This window comes from Solea solea, chromosome 9 (assembly GCF_958295425.1).
Source record: "Solea solea chromosome 9, fSolSol10.1, whole genome shotgun sequence".
In the NCBI taxonomy this organism is placed as follows: Eukaryota; Metazoa; Chordata; class Actinopteri; order Pleuronectiformes; family Soleidae; genus Solea; species Solea solea.
This window is the reverse complement of record NC_081142.1, coordinates 13,904,214-13,925,393: the sequence shown is the minus strand read 5'-3', so window position 1 is coordinate 13,925,393 and position 21,180 is coordinate 13,904,214. Positions and strand designations below refer to the sequence as shown.

At 41.3% G+C, this 21,180-nt stretch overlaps 1 protein-coding gene across 12 annotated transcripts in view; it reads left to right on the top strand.

Annotated features, from left to right (window-relative positions):
• The window catches only part of ptprsa (protein tyrosine phosphatase receptor type Sa), a 202,433-nt gene that overhangs the window by 46,136 nt on the left and 135,117 nt on the right, over positions 1-21,180 (top strand). For 5 of the 12 annotated variants that reach the window (XM_058638235.1, XM_058638238.1, XM_058638236.1 and 2 more), the window contains exon 1: positions 6,407-6,834. The exons of 1 other annotated variant lie outside the window; for it this stretch is intronic. The gene's annotated coding sequence lies outside the window, so the exon portion shown is untranslated. Of the gene's footprint in view, positions 1-6,406; positions 6,835-21,180 lie in introns of those variants that run through there. 6 more of the 12 variants (XM_058638245.1, XM_058638241.1, XM_058638244.1 and 3 more) reach the window with 3 other exon arrangements.

Here is a 21,180-nt window from a genome sequence, read left to right as displayed (position 1 = left end):
ATGAGAAAGAGAGTGTGACCTCCGAGATGAAAAAATTGCTCTATTGCAATTTATACTAAGAAAATACAAAATGGTCAGTCAAAAATGAGCCAATATTATGTTTCCAAAATCCCAAAATTATAATATAATAATAAAATAATAACAAATAACTAATTTGAAGTCGATGGAAAATTAAACAAGATAATAAAACGGTATGAAATATGTTGTGCCGTGTGGATTTGAGGTGTTGCATGACACAAACCCTGTGATATCTGACTAATGAAATACATAGACTCACTGGGCACATATTCAATCACCTGCATACCTACTTATTCATGCAATTATCTAACCGGCCAGTCACGTATTAGGGCAAAATGGGAAATAATTGACTTTGACAGTTGCATGATTGTTGGCGCAAGATGGACCGTTTCGAGTATTTTCTAAAACTGCTTGTTTATTTGCTTTCACACAACACTCTCTCTCGAGTGTCCTCAAAAAAAGATACAGAAAAAAAAAAAAAAAACGTATGAGCGACAATTCTGTGGATGGAAAAACCTTGTTGACGAGAGAGGTCAGAGTGAAATGGCAGACTGGGTGGAGATGACAGAAAGGCTACAGTGTCTCAAATAACCACCCTTTATAACTGTCTCAGAAACGGCACAAAATCACATCAGGTTTCACTCCTGTCACGCAGGCACTGAAACCTGGCGGTGCAATGGACATGATTGTGTTGTTACATGGTTGGGTCAGAATTTGGCATCAACAGTGTGCGCGCCCACACTGTCTTGTCTTGTGTCAACGATCCAGACCAGTGGTGAGGGTGTTTTTGGACACATTCTAGGCCCCTTCATTTCATTCATCACCACTCGATTACCACAGCATGTCTCAGTATTGTTACTGACCATGTGCATTCATCAATGACCTCTGTATAGACATGACCCACCTTCAGTTTATTTCCGTACCTGTTAATGCTCCATGTCAAAGGAAAAGTACTTTCTAATGGCTTCATGTACAGGAAAACGAGGTCACTCGAGAGCAAATGTGAGCCATACTCAGTATTGGTGTTCCTAATAAAGTGCTCAGGGCGTGTACTAGTGTTTGATAGGCAAATGTAACACATTCAGACACGTGGGTGTCTTGAGAAGCTCAAAAATTCCTAAAAATGCAGACACGGCTGACTGATTTATTCTTTATCAGCAGCGTGTAATTTATTGCATCTCCATCCTGGCTCCTTTCACTCGTGCACGCATGATGCTCCCGTCTCCATTCTCAGACTCCTGTCTGTATCTGTGCTCACTTGTGTATCAAGGTAATGAATTCATAATCTCTCTCAAGCTCTGTGTAGATCTCTATCGTAGTGGTGAGATAAGAGGGCGCATCGTTGCACTCTAATAGCCGTCAGTCTTCCTATATGTTCCTGTTTGCTCAACGTGTGTGTGTGTGTGTGTGTGTGTAAAGTAAACACACACAACTTCAGCACAGCGTCCTACATTTTGTCTTCAAAGATGGAAAATGAACCATGTCCATGAAGGGCAGCAAATGTTTCCCAGAGAAAAGATCATTGACCACTGGTCCACTTTCTTTCGGCACTTCTCAACCCGGCTGACAAACACTCCGTCACAGGGAGAGTAAATATCTGAGAGGGTGAGGCAGACTCAGTAACTAAACTTGCGATGGGGGGGGGCGGCGACTCTCTGGGGCCACCGACTGCCGTGTGCGCGTGTTTTTAATTGTGTTTTTGGTGGAGTGATGAAATGTCCTCCATTTGAGCGGGAGCTGGCAGTAAGTGGGCTGTCGCCTCCAGGGACACGGTGAGCGATGGCCCGTTACTATCGGAGGTGATTGTGCCTCAAGCCCTGGGGGTGACAGATGAAAGGAGGAAGAAAGGGGAACAGGAAGACAATAGGGAAAGATGTGACATCCTTTTTTTTTTTTTCGGGTGTGTTTTGCGGTTTTAAAAACACGGCAGGGAGAAAGGACGACCTGTTAATATTTGAGTGAATAATGCCAGCCCAAACTTTGCAGTGCTGACAAGTTTGTAACATTTTACTTCTCATAGGCCTTTGAGACAAGTTCTCTCTTCTCCGATAAATGTACAAGCAGACAGTGAGTTACTGCCTCAATATTTTTTATAGTAAATAATGTGTGCTCACATATTGTATCCTGTTACAGATATAGAATTTAGAAATTTAGATTAGATATTTAAGAAAATTATATGTTTCTGAACAGGGGTCTCAAATGACCTGGGGGCCACTGAGCGTCTAGTTTGGACAGGACGGAGCTGGTCAAGTGGGAAAAAAGCAACAGTTCAGTAGAGGTGGGCGATATGAGCTTAATATTATATAATATGCCATTTTTATTCCTTTTTTTTTTACATGTACTTTATTGCCTCGTGTGTGTTTTATGTCTTTTAGTTATTATTCTGTACAGCACTTTGGTCCACTGTGGTTGTTTCAAAGTGCTTTTCAAATAAAGTTGGATTGGAAAGTGTTATTAGTGTTAAGTTCACAATAAAATAAAATAAACGTATTTAAGATGCAAAACTGACCTATTAATAAGAAAAAAAAAAACATACAGAAATGACTCATAACTCAATATCTTTTGGAGGGCCACATGAAATCGATTGGGGGGCCGTGAGTTTGAGACCACTGATTTAGAATGTATTTACTTAAATAAAGGGAAATTAGTTTTATTTCATGGTTAGGGTTACAATGAAAACTGTAGAATTACACTCAAATTTAATTACAGTCAAAAATTAAATTTTTCAGTCCTTTAAAATGAGCTAAAGCAACTGTGTTACATGACTTGCAGAATTTGAGACACATGTTGAAATAGAATTTAAAAATGTTATTTAAATACGGACAATACAGTTAGCATAGCTCCAGTACAAATAATGCGACTGGCGCGCTGTATGTAGTGTTTATAGCTATTGCTAGTTTGCAACTCTTGTCCCTAGTTGGGCTTTTACCTGAACAGTATAATAACATATACATGATCAAACATGTTAAAACTGAAACACAGAGCTATACGCTAACATTACATAACACGCTAAAATGTAAATGCATATACATAACAACTACAAGCTAAACTACATTACACACTAACAATTGTCAAATACAAATATAAGACATAAAAACACTGCAATTAGCATTGTTTTTTTTTTGTTGTTGTTGGACGACAGTGATAAGGGATTATGATAAGAATCACCTTAACTTTGAGATGTAGCAGCTGTTAGTCTCATCACGTCCCACTGGTTGTGTGGAGCATTTTCACATTTAGTACATGGTGTGACACGATTCAGTAACAAGACCGTAACGATTTCAAGCTTTCCCTTAAGCACTTGCCACATCTTCCGCTCTCTGAATTTACATGGCGTTTATGAACACTCACAAGGAAAACAAAAATTGGAGAGGGAGAGCGGGGGGGTCCAAGTGTAGAGGAGTCTCATTATTCTGTTATGGATTGCACATGTCAGACAGTAAGTGGTCATTTTATCCTTCCAAAGCACTAGCCTTGGCCACTGAGCGCATTTTCCTCTACCCGAGTAAAAATGTACCATGTTGAAGCGCTCACGCCACCAGGGGAATAGAGGAGAGAGCTGTGGCTTGATTAAATAAGGGGCTGCAGTTTGAATAAGAGGCCAAGGGAGAAATCTAACATAAACGCATGTTTTTACTCACCAGTTAAATTGATTGGACCCCCTCACGCACACCTTACGCCCCTTTATGGTGGTGTCACTTGTCACAATAGGTTTAAACAAAAACACAGGGAGAGGGCAGCACTGGGTTGTTTGTGGCTGAGGCTTTCTGCCAACACACAGCGAAGATTGAATCTTTTTAAGAGCTTGTTCCCATCAGTTAATGCTCGGATGCCTTGAAAAGTTCACACCAAAATGTGCTGCCCTTTTTTTTAATTGGGCAGGAGAGGTTTTTGGTTTGATGAGCTGTGTTCAATCTTATTTCCCTTCCATTTCCCAACAAAACCCTGGTCCTTAACAGTGCAAGAGGTTTATTTTGTCTTTGCAGTGAGCGCAGTAGCTTGTAAATCCCAGAATCATTCATCTACTTTTGTTCTTTGCTGAGCCACAAGGGACTTGGATTGAAATATAATCTGAAACAAAAGCAAAGAAAAGTTAACTGGCCTCAGCCAATGTGGCCGCGTACTGGCCCCTGTTAACTGACTGTGGATCGGTTGATTGATGTTACAACAGTCCATGTCGTTCCTCCCTGCTGGACACCAGCTGTCTCTATTCAGATTCAAATCCTACCAGCCAATCAGAAATGCTCTTTCTACTCAGAGGCTATGTGATTGGATGACATTGTGTCTGAATCCTGCCTTGCATACTGCAAAGTGAAAAAGGAGAGAAGACTAAATAGTGCTGTAATATAAGCTCCATCTCTAAAGCAAGACTTAATAGCTGCTTGTTTGGTGCCACAGTCTATCTCAATATGTTATATTTAGAAGGTTATCACACTTAATGTGAAACAATTTATGCAAATGTATTTTTTATTGTTTGTATAAAGACAATAATAGGAGGGACACCATAATCAACTGAAAATAAATATTAATTCAAATAGTAACTTTTCCCAAAAACAACTGGCGTGCTTATATTGTATGTTATCTTATTATTGTACTTTTGTTGCCATTATCATCCCTCAGTATTCTATTCATGTGATTTTCCTATGTGAACATGCAGGACAATATGTTTTTAAATAGACAATAGTCAATAGGCATGCACCAATACCACTTTTTTCTGACTGAGTACAAATACGAGTACTTAAATTTGAGTACTTGCCGATACTGAGTATTGGAAGAGTGGGGACAATTCCTTTATTTTTGCTGTACCCTTAGGATTGACGTCAGAAGACGAATATAAGACAAGAGCTTTTATTTCCAGGTATTTTGATCAAGATACTGTATGTTAAACAGCATACAAGATCTCCTTGTTTGTAAGGGAACGGCACATTTCTGAAGTAGATACACTTGAATTAGAAATTAGAATGAATAATACTTAATATTTAGTGGAAGATCCTGATGCCGTGCAGCATGTTGGGAAGGAGCTACTTTTCGCTCCTCCTTGACAGTCTAGCAGGGCACAGGTTGCAGTCTGTTACCTCTAATGTTGTCGTCATTGCTTATCTTAAAGTATTTCCAAAGTGATGACATTATGACACATCCACTTATTGCCACTGACAGCTGCTCAGCTCACTTGAAGATATGTAAAGTGGTATCGGGTGCAGCCGTATCGGAGTAGTTTTATGTATAAAGGTTTGAGTACATGAGAGCAGTATCAGACCCGATACTGGTATAGGTGCAAGTTCAAATTTTCTCTTGTCTCATCTTCTACCACTTTATCCTCCACATGAGGATCATGGGTGGGCGCTGGTGCCAATCCTAGCTGACCTACGGTGAAAGGTGGGGTAAATCCTGGACAGGTTGCCAGTCCATCACATAGAGACAAACAACCATACTCACTAGTTAATTTAGAGGGTCCAGTTTGCCTAATCCCCAAATCTGCATGTTAAGATTTCACTTTAAAATATTTTTGTAATACATGGATCTACATGGGACAGAAAATCAGCCCTGCTCACGTGTCATCCCCATTAGCTCAGATGGTCAGGAGTTGTGCTTTGAAACCAGAGTCCTGGATTTGCAACCCAGCCATGACCGACATATATATATATATGTCCATTCACCTCCTATTATGTTATTAGGATATCTGACTCCAGATGTGAAAGAAAGGCACTCACTCCTACGTGGCTTAGTTTTGGATATACTGCTGTTTAAAAATATAAAATAAAATACAACATAAAACATAAAAACATAAAATAATTATAAAAGTGCATTTGTAAGTTATGTTAACTATGGAAAAAAAAGGTCTGTGGGGACCATTTGGCCCTCCTTTAAAACTCCTGGTTGAGTTCAATTCAATGTTTTTATGTGTTGTTGTTTTTTTTATGAAGTCAAAGTAATGACATTTCACTTTTTTTTTTTTTTACTTTTTGCAAGTCATCACAGAATCATGATTTGCACATGAAAATCAAGCTCTTGTAAATTGTGTTTGTAAACAAACCCAAAAGAAACCACCGAAGCAACATAACACAAGCTTATAATGTAAGCTGTAAAATGTCCTTTAGTAGTAAATTCCACCTCGCTTCCCTCGTGCCTCATGTCACTGCATCATTGCGCTGTATATTAGTCCGCTCTTTATTCTGCCTCTGCAGCACAGATTTACAAAAGATCAGCGTCAGTAACTCTTTGGTTTCCGACCAGACGTACATGAACGCACCAAGTGGTAGGATTTACAACACAGGAGAAGTCAAGAGTCGAAGTTTATGAGGCGACATTGAACGCAGCACAGGGCTCCGTATTTTTTCTCCCCCTGCTGTGGAGGGGAGGGAGAAGAGGGTATTTGACTCCTGTCTCCCCTCCCCCCAGTCCTTCTGAGGTGGATTTGGGAAGAAAAGAATCCAAACCTGGGACGCGGAGATAACGAGCGACACCAGTAATAAAGCGACGTACATTTGGAGATCCGCGCGCGGCGGTGTCGCGCACGGATCATCACTGGGGTGTTTTATTTTTCTTTCTCCGGCGTGGAGGAAAAAGGAATACCGGCGCACGGGAGATACTAGAGTGTTTTATACTCGCTCCCTCCGTTAACAAGTGACTGCTCCGCCGCTGAGAATGTGGAATATAGCGGTTTGTGCGTGGTGGAGAATGCAAAGCAACAGTGTGTGTGTGTTTTTCTGAGGGAATACGACTGTTCACCCACCACCAGAATACGGATTTTAAAAGCTGCCCCCCAGAAACCAAGTAGGGGGTAAACTCAGAACACACTTTTCTCACGCAGCTGAAGTAAGTACTGGCAACTTTTTTTCTTCTTCTTCTTCTTCTTAACTCTTGGTTTGGCTTTAGAGACAGAGAGAGAGATGCTGTAATGTGAATTAAAAAATGAAAGAGTGTGAAGAAGAAACAAACATTTTCTCCTTCTTTATCGGTTATCGTTGGACCGTTGTATCCACTGGATAGTCGTGCTACTTTGAGAACTGAAGGTGCTGCTGTGCTCTCTTTGAGATTGAACTTTCCGTCTTTGTACCTCCATCAAATCACTTTTTTTCTTCCTTTTTTGTTGTTGTTATTTTATGAAAAAAACAATATCCAGGACGACAAAATAGACCAAACAAACCAACCAACATCCTCATGGGATTTCAACATTCTCAAATTAATTTGAATTTAAACATGGTTCCAATCATTCTAGTGTGTACATCTAATCTAAGTTATTATTTTTATTATTGTCATGTTTAATTATTATGAGCAGATTTAAACAAAGACGACTATTATGAGCAAGCCTTACAGTGATGGGTGAATGTTCATGTTAAGCTACAGGTCAACATAATGAAACATTTACTATGAACAGGAAGAGGAAATCACTGCTGTGCATGTTTGAGAGTAAGACTCTTTCTTTTTGTCCAAAGCAGTTCGGTAGTTTGAATAAAACGTGTTTGTTTCGTGCGCTCATGCAGCTTTTGCAAGTCTATTTCTTTCTGCCTTAAGGTACATTTTATCTGATCAAGTTGGGGAGATTAAATCCAGCTCCGGGCCGTGGTCCAGCTGTTTTCTTCTTCTTTTGTTGTTGTTGTTGTCGTCAAGGCTAGACTACACACAAGTGATTCCAATTTGAATTGTAACGGATCTTACTGTTATCCAAAAATGTAAGCCCTAAACCTTCCCCGGGCAACGTGCGCCCACCCCCCACCCTCTTCACCATCGTAGCCTCAACAGCAACTGCGAGCCAAAAAAAGATTACTTGTGCATTTCATTTGCCGGCGGGTTGCTGAAGAGGCAAGTTCAAACACTGGGTTTTTTTTTGTCTCCAATGTCAATACAAATAACAGAAATATCCTGATATATAGAGAGGGTTCAGAGGTCAGCGTCAGCCACACTAAAGCAGCGTGAAACCAAGCTGGAAGATGTGTATTGCACTGAGGCTTGGGCTTGAAGGACAGGGAATTCAGTCAGGCTACTATTTAGTGGTGCGTTGTGATTCTCTTCTCTCCAGTATACATGACACAGAATTGAAATTCCGATTTTGGCCCGTTTTGTAACTGGAGCTCTTCACTCTTGTATTCCAGTATTCAATCAGCCTGCTGCGTTGCATAAATCAACTCATTTGTCTTATGATGAGACTCACACGCTGATTGTCAGTTGCAAGAAGGAGTCTTGTCCTTCAGAGTAATTGGACAACACGTATACCAAGATGGCTGGGCATCGAATGTGTCGTGGATTCTTAATGTGGCTTTAATTGCACAATTTATCAACTCTGATCACTGTCACATCGCTGAGCGAGAAAGACAAAAGGCAATGAAAATACCAAGGATAAGCTGCGAGGCGGATTCGGTAAAGAGTGACCAGTGTACCGGTGTATTTGTCACAGCAGCAGGAGCTGTGACAACAACAAAAAAAAACACCTTTTTTAATCTAGATCGATATATGTGAGTGGCAAGCTTGTATGCAGTAGTAATGGACAGTGGTGGAGGAGGAGAACCAGGCACATTACATCTTTAAAAACTTATTTTATTGGACAAAACTTTTGATTTCTCCCCAGAGCTCCCTTTCCTACACTTGGAAGAAAAGATAATTGAATTGTGTCCCAGATATGATGCTTTTTTCCCCCCAAGAAACATGGGTCTAGAAGAAGTGTCCTCCTCAGGGTTTTGAAATTCATTTCCTTTGCAATGATTACTTTTTGAGCTGTTTTTCTTTTATTTCGCCTACCTAAATAGTAGTGTGCTCTTTTTGTATTTTGACAGGACAAACAGGGAAAGGCGATAGAAAGCACCAGGCTGAACTGTAAGCAAGTCACTGTCGTACATTGTTACTCAAAGTATTTGGAATGGGTCAGAAGTTTAGTTTAGTAATTATGCAGTTTTTGTGCTTTCGAGTTCTCCCCCAATGAGTATTTTGATATACAATTAACAAAGGCCGTTGATTATAGTTTTTTAATACTTTAATACTAACGCTCTTCATACGTTATACAGCTTTTTAGCACTGGAGACTTTACGAATGCTGCAGCAAAACCTTTTAAGTGTTAACTCAGATCTATGTACAAAAAGAAAGACATATACAGATACTTTTTTGAATGGAAAAAATAAATAAAAGATAAATACATTTAGTCACAGCCATGGTTTAATCAAAGGGTAACAAATATTTCATAATTAAACAAAAACATCAATCAGTAAACACGTGCTACATTTGTCCAAGACTTTTAGGCCTACTATTTTGCTAACACCCACGGATTTACCCCCTCCGTGCCCTATTCATTTTATTCTAATCAAAATTAGGAGCTTTTTGGTGGCATCAAGTGTTTTGTAATGAGTCACATCAGACTTAATGCGACACAGTTAATGGCAGCTGCTCCGTGACTGTCGTTGCAGAGAGAATGAGAGGAATGTGCACTGTGCAGAGGCGCTGTTGCACTCACAGCTAATTGTGTTTATTCATTTTAATTTGCTCTGAGTGCTAAATCTGTCCTCTACCAGCTACGTGAGGTGCAATTAGTCTGAATGAAAACAGTACATAGGGTGTCTTGTTGAGCGCACCCTCCCCTCCTCTTTGATCTGTGAGTTAGTCGGCCTATGTCGTTCACATTTCTCTTATTGCCACATAAGCAGGCAGGGAAAAGGTTATGACACAGATGAACGTACATGTGTATTCAAAAAAAAAAAAAAAACCTGCAGTATTCTCAGATTGTGTAGAGTCTATTATTCTGAAGTTGGTGTATGTGACCTTGTGTGGCCTTGTGTCAGCTAGATTTGGTGATTAATTTGATTCAACAAAACTTTTTCTACATTTGTATGGTGCATAAGATTGCATGCATACCCACGTACTACGTGGTCTATGGAAACAGGACACCTTTAGACCTTTGTCTGTGCACGTCTCTACAAGTTGGAGCTGACGCAGAAATGCTATGTTTTTCTCGTGCAGTACTTTCTACCGTCACAGTTTGAATTATTCCTTCAAAACACACTGGTCTTCATATCATCACATTTTTAGTGGAAAAATGCCATCACACCAGAGAATGTTTGTCAGGACAGAAATAGGCATCAGTCAGAGGAAAATAAAACAGTCTCAACATGGCAGTCATGACAATTTAGAAACATCACCAATGTTACATTTCTAGAGCCTGGTGTGCCATTTTCACTCCATGGACCCACTATTTCACCCTGGCCTTAAGACGAGAAACATACGACTTATGTCTGGCTGAAGAATCATTGAGCACTCAATCAGAAACCCCTGCTGGTCGCTCTGGGTCTAAAATTGGTACCTCTGTCCAAGACGGACCTCATTGGAGGTGAGAAATGGTCATGACACTCCAGGCAGTAACTAGAATCATATTTACACACCATCTCCCCTGAACTGAAATGAGTCAAAAGTGAGGGGCAATTGTAACATGCGACGATGGCACCGTATTTGAGTTAGGGTGTATGATATTGACTATAACATTATCTTGATGTTTGTCACTATTTTGTATTCTTCAAGTCTCATGTTGTAGCCAATCAGTTTGCTCTCAGTCCTCGAACTGGATATTTTGTTTTGCCTGTGGTGCCAAAATGTTTGTTTATTTGCAATTACGGAATTATTCTACATTCTGACAGCTTTTTGACAGCAACATCCTTAGTGTCTGTAGTGGGTTTACACCTGCATTGCGTGTCAAGTTTTGTTTGCCTCTGTAATACCTAGATGCGCCAAGTAGAAAGGGGTCCTCCTCTGAGATTTTGTACTCATATTAATGAGTATAAAAGTGACACATAAACACACTAATCCTTATATGCCACACTGTCTGATAAAGCCTTTGAGAATTGTGCATTGACTCGCTGTCACTTACCCAGCCTCCTGCCCAATCCTTTGGTACTCCAGGTTGTACAAAGTGATTTGCTTCAGCTCCTTCTGATGAAGTGACAGTAAGCTGCTTTTGATGATGTGTCGGAGTAGACCTTCTGTTGATACCTGCCACTCCCTCATTCACTCTAGTCTGCCTCCATTTAAGATTTAACACACATGGAGTGACATAGCACATAGCGTCTTAAAGCCTGAGAGGAAACCGTACCAAACACAGGCTATTGAGACAATCATGCTTCCCCTGTACCTCTGGCCCTGATTCCATCCTCTTTATGGTTATTATTGTGAACTGGTGTTTGATGGTGAGAAGTAATTAACACCCAGACTTGCACAGGCATCTAATGGGCGTGTCTGGTCCTGTCTTTCCGTCTGGACATCTCTTGATGTTTGTTGTTGAATTGTTCCCAAGTTAAGTGTGATTACCAGCTGGCCTCCTCCAGATTGATGCACGGGGGCTCCCTCTGGGGCGTCTGCCTCCTCCTACTCTTTGCAAACCAAGTCTGGCAGGAGGGGCTGCCTTTACAGTTTGACCCCTATGAGGTTGGTTGTAGTGTGTGTGCATCTGTGTGTGTGTGGGGGGGGGGGGGGGGGGGGGGTTGAACAGGTTGCAGTTAGCTCATTTAAACACTGCTCATGCAGGCCATTAGCCATTGGTAGCATGATGCCCTAGAATGGAGTAGTTTCCTAAAGCATTTCTATCTGTGCACATTTTTATATGTAGGATGTAGCATTGCAAGGCAATAAAACACACACTTTGCCCTGCAGCGGCCAATCTATCCATCCGTTTTCTACGGAGGCCCATAGGGTAATTTTTTAGTGCAAACGTTTGCGTTCCATCTCAAAAACTTCACGTTGTCTAGCAATACTTCTGTATTCCCCAGTAACGTTTGCATTTCCTCGCAATACATTTTGTGTTCTCTGCCTAGTCCTCCCGTGCATGGCACTTGCTCCACATGCCCGAGTCAACCTTTTCTCCGACCACAGGGCCCAGGCTATGTATTGTGAGCGAACTGGTCCATCTGACGCACTGGGAGGCCCAGGGAGCTCCAGGGGGCACCCTGGATGGAAGGAACACAAAAGTATTGCAAGTTTGTTCTAAAAAATTTCCCCCCCGACCCTACGGGAGGCTCCATAGTTTTTCCAAAATCTAAAGTGGATTCTCCTGAACTGGTTATCCCCTTAAAAGAAAGGGGTTCCCTTAAACGCTATGATGATGTAAAATATCCTACGATAGCAGTGTCTGACCTTAAAATAATGTCTGCCTATTTGAACAGCCACAGACGTAAGTGTAATTACAAGGTCGGACTAATTCACATCACACATGAGGTTTTCCTCCAGATTGTTGCTTCAAGTGTGAGATTGTCCTTTAGAGAGGTGAGTGATTTTGTGTGTATATGTGTGGGCTAAAGGATGTTAGGTGCTTATTATACACTTGTTCACACACAGAGAGCCCAGGGCAAGATGACTTTGTCCATTCAGATCACCACACACACACACACACACACACACACACACAGCTCCCCATCCTTTTGTTCGTACCCTCTCCACATGCACACCATCACCCCAACTCCAGGGACATCTGGTGTGATTTTTGGGGGGGTTGATGGAGGAAAAGAGTGTTCAGAAGTACATTCAACTGCCCTAAGGGGTGGAAGGTGAGAGGTGGGGGTTGCAAAGAAACATGTGTATGCAGGATAGTGGGGGTTGTCTTGTAGAGTGAAGAAAGGGAAGTGGGGTAGCTGTAGAGGAGTAGGCCAATAATTGATGGATAGAAGTAATTGTGTGTAATGCAAGCAAGGAAACTTGGGCCTCTGGGTAGAAGAGATATAGAGAGGGGAAAAGAAAGGGAGCCACTGAATAGGAGTAGAGGGGGGGGGGGGGGGGGGGGCAGGAAATGGAATATTGAAAACAGGGAGTGAATGAGGAATAGGAGGCTGGGGGAAAAAGAGAAATTATGAGACATTGAGAAGGGTACGGGGATGATAGGTGACTAAAGAGAGCAGGAGATAAGGGAGGAGGCCTGCTGTTGTGTTGCATCACTCAGTGCGAGCTGGGGTTAAGGAGGAGTAACTACCTGCCTGTCAGGCTGATTGTTCATCCCTATGCATCAGGGGATACATGTCCTGGTTTATGAGAGATGGCGCAGATTCACAATGTGGGTCACTTACCCACAGAAAATGGCAGCATTTGTTTATTTATGAAAATAGGTAACATTGCTGGATCTGTCTCTCTCTCTCTCTCTATGGTGGTATTTGCTTTGTATGCAGATGATCCCATCGTTTTCAAGCATACCTAGTTTACTTACTCAGTCTTTAGTCTGACTCAAGTAAAATATGATTTTTTCCTATTAATAACCATACACCTCCACTGAAAAGCCCAACTATATAAGGTACTCTGAGTAATTACAACTCTGGCTGTCTGAGTGCCTTTTCAAACAGCATGCTCTCTCATCTTTTCGTGCAATGGAAACGAAGCCTATGCTCCAGTGTGGAAATTACAGAGTACCAGTGGTGCGTAAAACACAACGTAGACAGAGAAAAGGCACCAGGGGCAAAACGCATTGAATTTCTTCTCAATTTTTCACTGCGCATCACAAGTTTGTCTTCTGGACAGCAATGAAGGGTTTGTCAAGCACTTCATTGTGGAGAGAGTAGAATATCCCCTGGAAGACAGAAAGTGACATTTTTATGTAAATGGAGACAGCTGAGGAGAAACAGAATGGGCAACCTTGCATTACCATTTCTTTTCCTTTTTGGAAAAATGATGTTTGTCTGATAATTGTGTTTTGGGTTTAGGGTGAACAAACATAGCTGATTTCCTGATTGTGTAGCATTTAACTCAGAGCCATGTCCACACACACCAGTAGACCCCTTTTTTCCCTCTAAGGTCTATACAAATAATCATCTATCTTTTCCAATAAGTCTTTAGCACCTGCTATGGTTTGATCCCAAATTAACTCTTGAGTCTCACTGTCCGAGAAGATAATCCTGATTAAAAAGGGATGTCAGGGGAAGAATGACAACATAGTAGCCCCAGCTGGGTAGATTACCACCTACCACCACAAGAGTGTGCATATATGTCTGTGTGTGTGCGGGTGGGTGTTGTGGCTGCTGCCGCTCTTTTGTTTATGGATGAAGTCCAGGAAAGATTAATGATTCTGGAGGTTTTTCCTTCTAGTTTTTGTACTTGGGAAGATTATACTGGACACAACATTTGTTGATATGCTGATTTGATGTTTTTAAGGAATAGCGTATCAACAGTCCCATTTTATAGGGGTTAGTATTACATGGTTGAATCAGTTTTCTATTATTTCTGACTTGTCTGTGATGTCCCAGTTGGTGTAAGACATGTTTGATGTTCTTACGACTGTCTGACAACATAATGGGTGGAACTAGTTGATTTTTCCTCCAGCCAATACTAAGATATGGATCCAGTTAAAGAGTTAAAGTGTTGTGTGTCGCCTTGAAGGGATTGTCTCCTAACAATGTTTTTTCGCATATCCCCGCAATGGCAAGTTGGTTTATCAGTAGCTGCATATCTTGTGGGATTGTCCTGGATGTTAACCTGTGACTTGCTCATTCTTAAAGTGTTGTATGAATCCCTTCAGTATAAACCGTAAAATGTAAAGAGTCACCCGTTGGTTTATGTGGTGATCAACCTGAGTGGGAGGCTTTTTTAAAATGGAAATGAATATGGTGATCAGACTGTCTATTTGCTGTTCATCTAGGAAGATAGAATTTTAAAAGATATGCTCCTATGAGATAGGAAAACATCATGCATGACTAGTTGAAGACTACATTTTACATTTTTCAAGTAATGGCCTCTCACTGGCCATTACTTGAAAAACCTAAAACATTTATTAAATACAGTAATTCGGTTGTAACTCATCATATTATTCAGATTAACAAGGTGAGCAACATGTTACTCATTATTCCAACAAGTTACTTCAAATGAAAAGTATTAAGCTAGAAAACTAAGGTTATCTTTTCCATTTTATCAGATGAGTAACCATAGAAGATGTGATGCATTTAAAATGAAAACACAAATGTGGATATCGCCCTAAAATATGAGCACAAAGCAAAAGACTTGATGCTTGGCAAAGTCCCTCTGTACCCACAGCTGTGATTCAGTCTTTAATCCATGGAGATAGGGGGTGGGGGTCTCAGCAGACAGCCCCCACCCCATGTTGGCCCATATGACATTTATTATACAGTCCCAAGTAGTTTCAACAGGCTGGAGGTAGGGCTACAAACACAGGGACAGACGGGAAGACAAAAGACAATATGGTAGATGGGGTACCTCACCATTATTGCCCTTGGGTTACTGTAGTGGAAAAAAACAGACTCATACATATGAGAATGGGAAGGAGCGTTGGAAGGAGTAAGAGAGAGGAAGATAGATGGCAGGAGGGAAATTGAGACTCAAAACTCAAATAACAAAACAAAACAGAAGGTAGATGGAGAGCAGAAGGTTTTTCGATTTTCATGGAGATAAAGGAGCACTAATGAATTTGAACCATTGCCCTCTATGGACATACCATAAGGGCAAAAATAGGAAGCAGCAGATTGGGGTTTAGTGGGTTTTTAAACTACAGCCAAACTGTCTTTGAGATGCACAGGGGTGCTCCCAATTCTGCCATCACTAAGCTGGCTGTGGCATTGCTTGCCAACTGCCACGAGTGAGGCCTGTGCCAGGCCTATGCTTCCTCTGGCTTCAAGAGGACTGATGCCAGACTGGATGTGGCTAACTGGCCAGGCTAGACCCACTCTCCCAGCCAAACAAGCTTATTTATCTGCTCATCTAACCCATTTAGTTACTTCATTTGCACAGCTCTGGGTGTGCTAACATGCCAGTAAGTGTTGTACAGTATTGTAGTAAAGATTAGTCTGCTGTGTGTAAGATTGTTCCAATAATGTGGTTAAAATAAATGTTTTTTTATTCAAATTGTATGTGCATCATTTCATTCATCATTTTAAAAATGTGTAGTTTTACCACACAGAAAGACCACATATGATCTGTGGCATCTACCACCATGTGGAGGTAATAATCTGCACTGCAGGCGGTTAGCCTAGTCAGTCAGCAATGAAGTGGGCCCTTCCATTGTAAATCAAAGAAGGGTCTTATTTTGCCAATTACTTTGGGAGAACTGCATGGGAATAGCGTGTTATGAAGGGCAGTCGGGCTTTTGTGCAGACAGAAAGTCAGAAAGTCAGATGGTAGCTTTACGCATGACATATATGGCCTTCGCCCCTTTTTTTTGGGTCATATGGGTCTAGATATAAAGAGAACTGACACGGTCTGACATGAGCTGGGTTGTCAAATGTATATTCTATTATAGGCATTTTATTTTATCCTTCTAGCAGTATTGAAGTAGCTTGGTTGAAACATATTGTGGCCTCTTCCCAGTTGCTTGCAATCCAGTCCATCAAACTTGGTTAAGGTGGTTGGGAAAACACTTTTGATTGCAAGGTCATCATTCAATTAGTATGCTTGTTGACTGTCTTACAAAAAAGTAGAAGGAAATATGTTAATCTGTAGATCATTGACTCAAGCAAACAAGTACGAAATGCACAAGTCAGTTTAACATGTATTTTATTTAGCCTTCACAATCATAGTTATTATAATGGTAGAGTAGAGAAGTGGGTGAGAGCTGAGGAAAGAGGTGGAATGTGTTTTTACTGTATGCAGTAAGCACTGCATAATATATTTGGTTACATTTCAAATCTAACACTTATTCATTAAATTGCTTCTTGCATGCTGTCAGCCAACCTTAAGCCTCTCCGACAGAATGAAGCTGAACATAGTATGTTTATAAAAAGAAGCCAAGGGGAACCTTGAGGAACCACCGGCCTTTCTTTGATGTCAGCTATTTTCCTTTACTTAAAGTGCACTCACTTCAAAGCAGGAATTTCACACAAAATGTATTGATCCTCCCTTCCTCTTCTCTGTGTAGAATATACAGCACAAAAAATAGATGTGAGAAGCTTTGTCAAAATGTATGTGTTGTGTACCCTAAGATGACTTGATCTATGAATATAGAGTATGTGTTTTTGCGCCTCTGACAGCTTGCAGGGCCCCCCAGAGTTGTGTGCGTGGTCTTTTGAATATCCACATTAAGAAGCCTGCAGATGATCCTCGGTGGTGGTCCGAGGCTGGGCTTTTGTTAACGAGATGGAATCCAGAGAGCGCAAGGCCTTTGTGGAGTCATAGCTAGATACATATGACCCCTGTGGTTTGTGGTTAAAGAGTGGGATTTGAACGTGGTTAGTGAGTAAGACACATCACTGGTAAAAGTCATCAAGTCTTGCTAAAAAAAGTTACCAAAGCCACCATATCTGTTTCAAATTCACATTCCAACCAAAAAATGCACCGATTACAGGACACAGTGCCATGTGCTAATGGCTGTGATGCCAATGAGATTAAAGGCATGCATGGAGAAAATTGGCTGGCATACCATGGAAAATTGGCTTTTGCGTCCATGTACTGTGTTCAGTCATGTTTATACAGAGGGCTTTTATATACAAGCACCTTTTTGTCAATCAAACGTATTGTTGCTGTAGTTGAAGCCAGCACTGGCTTATAAACACATGGTGTCCTCTTAACTCAACTCCAGCGAGCAGGATTGCAACTTTGTTGTCTGCATGTGTCTGTGTTCGTTTGTGGTTCCTTCTCTTGCCAAACACGAATAATCGAAAATGGAGATTTGTGTCCCGTTCATTTGAAGGGGTAAGAGAATAAATAACACATTTGGCGGTGAAGCTGTCCATCAACTCACTACATGTGATTCAACATCTGTGCATCACCTTCTCTCATTTTCACCTGGCCACACACCCTTAAGTCTTAATTCTGAAGGTGACTTTGCCTCAAGTCTTCCTGGCTTCAATTTATCTGCTGGCCAAACAACACTGTAATTGACTCTCGAATAACAAACAGGGCATGTGCTGCCCTTCAACAACAGTCAAATTTAAAATCCTATTTGCTTTATTTTGGACACTGCAGAGTGGATCTGATGTTCATAAGATCTTTTCAACTCCAACTCCTTGCATCAAATGTGCTCCAAAGCAACTCCCTCCCCCACAAATCCAATTTGCACTTTGCCTTAAATAACAGCCAAGTATAACAACCAAGCACAGAGGCCATGATCTTACTTGATCATATATGGTACAGGTTGTTAGATGAGGTGATTGCATGATCTATACGCGTGGGTGGTGTGGGTACACAACTGTGGGCACGTAGTATGTTTACATGAAATTACAAAACAACTAATGAGTGGTATTAACACACCTAAATAATGGGATTGGTAGTTGAACAATTAAGGTGTGTTTGCCTTCAGTTGGAACAGCTGCCCGAGGCGCTCTGGGCATGTGCCTCAGTTCCCGTGAACCTGGAAATAATAGAGGAAACAGTACACAGAATAATTCTGGATGAGGAGGGAAGGCATTGAAAGGACATAGCTGGATACCCTAAAATAGGCTTTACCCCTTTCATTTTTCCCTGTACCTTCCCCTTCTTATCTCGTCCCTTCCTCTCACTCATGAATGAGAGATGGAATCATGTCAGTGAAATTCTTTACAGCTGTAATCTTCCCTGATACCTTATTCAAGGGGTAAGACTCTCCCCCTCATTGCTAGCCTCATGTATTAAATCCACCCATACCTACCCCTGCACCCCCATAGTGCTTACCATGCCTCAATTGCAGTTGCTGCCTTTGGGTGACCTCTGCAGTGGGCCATACTGCCACAGATGGAAATAGCATCAGCTGATAAAGGCGACAGGTGATCCGCAGTGCTATATGCAGCTGAGGCAAGACTTGATTTCTTTCTGCCTGCTTTTGAGGTTACTTAACGACTATTAAGACCTGTGTGATTCCGTTTAGATTCGTCTCTCCTGTTTTCGTCTTCTTGCTGTGCACCATCTCATCACCTGGCCCCCTGGGAGATTTGGAAGAAATCAGATGAGGCTGCTGGATGTTAACTTTGGTTCTTGCATTCATGCCAGGAAATGTCAACCTTGTTTTCATTTGACATGTTGTGCTGCCACCCAGTCTTGTACCCTCTCATATTGGCCTGTTATGGTTACTGTCGTTCAAATATCCTCACTGCTCATATCATTTCTATTATTGACAAACCATGAAAGGACACTGCCAATGACTGTCACCTGATGCAGTCATCTTGTCTTTCACACATCAGCTCAGATTTCATGAGAGGCCACAGTTTTGACGAGCAAGGACTTTATATTGTCGAACAAATTTGTCCCTCATTGACTCTGGTTGATTAGATTAGCACTATGACACTGTAGTTCATGTCTTGAGGAATGAGATGGAAGCCCTTTGAAGATGCTGAGTGCAAACAGCTGCTGGTGTTGAGGTCGGTGTCACGAATGTTGAGCTATGTTGTCGCGGGATTATTTGAAATAAACTGAGCTGAAGTTTTACTACCACCCCTTTGAACTTACCGCATCTCAGAAGGCTTGTGGTGCTCCACAGCTATGTAGCATGCCATCCAAGAAGCATCATCCTCGCTGCTACTACAACCCATCTTGGTTTTGGTACCCCAGCTGTTGTGTTGAGGCATGACCCACCGTTACATGGTCTTCAGATGTAGGTCTTGAAACACAGATTTCGGCGGTGAACGCTAGTTTGAGTCCAGTCTTTATAATTGCCGTGGCCAGACTGAACCAAGATGAAGGATGTGCTTTTTTTTTATTTAGAAATATGCGTGTCTACAACGTAGGACATTCCAAATGCAGACATTTTAGACCACTGAAAACCACATGAAGTTGCTTCACACCTACGTCCAGTCTGATAACTATTGCTTTAGACTGCAGCGTTGCTCCAATATTGTGAAAGACTTCTGTCTCCATTTATTTTATCCCGTCAAGGAGAATTGCGGGTATGGACTGTTTTTAAAGCGCTGTATGACTTTATCTCTATGTATTGCCTCTTGGGAGCTGCCGGTTAGACACAGATTTGCAGATACTTACTTAAAGAAAATGTATTTTTATAGCGTTCACAAGGCGACGCCAAAGAACAGCTGCATCATAGATCAAGGTAAACAAAACCAGAAGAGCATTTTGGGCATAAACAGTTTGCATTGAACTCTCTGCACTCTTGTGGATGATTTTCTTGCTCAAAGGCATGTGAGCGGCATTGGTAGGGCAGTGTGTCATGTCTATTGGCTCCCTGCCAGGAAGTCAACCAGAAAACGGGCAACCTGCACCATCATTTAAAAATAACATATCGAGTTTGTTTGAGGCAAAACAGCAGGACATTTGCCATATGAAACAAGGCAGGCACTGTTGGGGATAAACAGAGTTTTATTTTTAGAATAACAGCTTTAAGTGTCAGCGAGAGAAAAATAGCTTTAATGTAAATGCTTTTGTTGCCCGTAATGTCATCTTGTGTTGTTATAAAAATGCCAAAAATTGTGAGGCAGGGTGGACAATGCTGGATAAATTTGTTTTGGGGTTTTATACCCCGGAGTTATAATGGTTTCATTTGGCTCTACCCCATAGTTGTAAAATTTCCATGGCCTGCTGCAGCGTAAACAAAACACATTTAGCATAATTGCACCTTTGGTGTAGGCCTCTCTTCAAGGGAAGGTATTGATTTTCTCTCTCCTTCTGTCTCTCTCCAGTTATGCTCTTTGTTTTTCTTCTCCACAGCTTTATTTTCCCTTTTTACATTCCTTGGCTGGAGTACTCGCTCACATACTCACTCTCTTTTCTCTCTCCATTGGCCCTCCTCGGCCACTTGCTCTTTCTTTCATGGATGTCATTCAAGTAGAAAAATAGTAACAAGAATGCACTTCGATTACGCAAGCCAAAAATAATGCTCGCCTTAATGACACCAACCGTTCAGCTGCCAACCAGCTGAACTCTCTGTTCCATGTTGTGGAAGTTTCAGTTGCTAAATTCAGCACCATTGTCAGGACCAGGAAGCAAAGGGGGAGTTTGTGCTAAGTAAAATGCTTGTAGCTTTGATTTACATTTTTTTGATTGCTTCCAAGTGTTCAGTGTCTACTCTGCGGGAGGAATCCTGTCGATGACTCCTCTCTGAAAGCTGACACGAGTGCAGCAGAGTTGTGTGGAGTTGTCCTGCTCATGACGCACACAGTGATTCATGTAGATACATACATAGCTCTTATCTACATAACTGTGTGCATCGTTTGTTAGTGAATCACTGTTTTATCTTTCAAGAAGTTTAATTGAGAGTAAACAGTCAGGAATTCCTTAAATCAGTTTGACATTGCAGTAATCTTTGCCATACAGATAATTTGATTTTAAGTGTGATTTGTTTCCAAA